This window comes from Marmota marmota, unplaced genomic scaffold (genome assembly GCF_001458135.2).
Source record: "Marmota marmota marmota unplaced genomic scaffold, marMar, whole genome shotgun sequence".
Taxonomy (NCBI): Eukaryota; Metazoa; Chordata; class Mammalia; order Rodentia; family Sciuridae; genus Marmota; species Marmota marmota.
In genome coordinates this window covers 5,782,548-5,783,905 of record NW_025999880.1, presented here as the reverse complement: position 1 = coordinate 5,783,905, position 1,358 = coordinate 5,782,548, and the positions used below count along the sequence as shown (strand labels likewise).

At 46.9% G+C, this 1,358-nt stretch overlaps 1 protein-coding gene across 1 annotated transcript in view; it reads left to right on the top strand.

The window, feature by feature from the left end:
* The first annotated feature begins 652 nt into the window (after window positions 1-652).
* Window positions 653-1,358, top strand: part of Msi2 (musashi RNA binding protein 2) — a 371,527-nt gene continuing 370,821 nt past the window's right edge. The window contains exon 1 of the mRNA XM_048788477.1: window positions 653-658. The gene's annotated coding sequence lies outside the window, so the exon portion shown is untranslated. The remainder of the gene's footprint in view (window positions 659-1,358) is intronic.

The following is a 1,358-nucleotide window of genomic DNA, read 5'->3' as shown; positions in this document are numbered from 1 at the left end:
GACCCCACATAGGTTTGCAAGGAGAAAGAGTTCTATAACTTTTGTTCATGTCAAACACTTCACCCCCACCCCATCAATCTTGTCAAGGGGGAATTATCCCAATTCAGAGGACAGGGAGATTGAGAGTCTGGACACCCAAGGATTTGGCTGGTGTTGAGTTTTTCCAAATGTTCCATGTTTAAAGACCCACAGTAGATTTGGTGCAGTTTTGGTGTTGAGTGTATTCCATTGTCTTCTAATCCTAATGAAAATTAACAGAAAAGTGTTAATTGGGCATCAATTCATACTTAACCTTAATCTGAATATTTGATGAACTGCAACTTTATGTTGCCCCTCATGCCATATTAACTTAGTTTACTGTAATAATATAAAATAATAAGTATAATTGTATCCTTATTGTTTTAAATACCCCATAAATTGAATCCAGCCTGAATTTGGCCAGCTTTAAGTGGAATCTGCTGGAGAAATGTGCGATGCCTTTGGGAAGCTACAAATATCATGTTTTGAGGTTTTTCATTGAGCAAGGGGGGGGGATTATCAAGCATTTATTAGGCACCTACTGTGTGCCTGGATCTATGCTGTGCCATAATGCTTCTGTGATGGTGATGGTGGTGGTGTGTGTGTCTGAAGCCTTCTGCTACCCCAATGACCTCCCCAGGTCTTGAGGTCTTGGGCTATTTCAATCTCATGCATTTTACTATCTCAGCATATAAAGCCTGGGTAACTTGAGAAAGAATAAAATATATTATAACGGACGGGTTGGAGAGGGGTTTCCTGAAATAACTACCTTCCCAGCCATCCCAGAGACGCTTCAAAACTACTTCTCACTATGTACAAACATTGGCTCTGAATCCCGATCATTTGACCTTGACCCCTATAAAACCGATTTTATTATATTTTTAAAACGCTGTACGATTAACGCGGAAACTCTTTCCTGGGCACTTTCTCGCCATTGGAATCGCGTCAGTTTCTCAAAGTTCCAAAATAACCTTTCCCCAGTACAGATCCGTACCTCCGCCGGGGAAGGGCGGGGAGCCGCACAAGACGTGCTGGTGTGGAGAGCGAGCGAGCGAGCCAGCGAACTTGCAGCGCAAAGGGAAAATAAAACTTGTGGCTGGTGTTTGTGCCGGAGGGTCTCCGCCATACCGGAGTCCCCAGATCCTGGGGGGGGGGGTGTCTCGGGAGCCGCCAGAGGAGCGCCAGGGTGTGGGCTTGCTCCCTACGTCCTTGACCTAAATTTTTGCGCGGTGGCTTGAAACTGGGCGCAGACCAGGGCGGGCAGCTAGTGCCATCCCCAGGTCCCGGCGGCGGCAGGGGACCGCGAGCGAACTTGAATGGAGAGGCCGAACAGGGGGAGG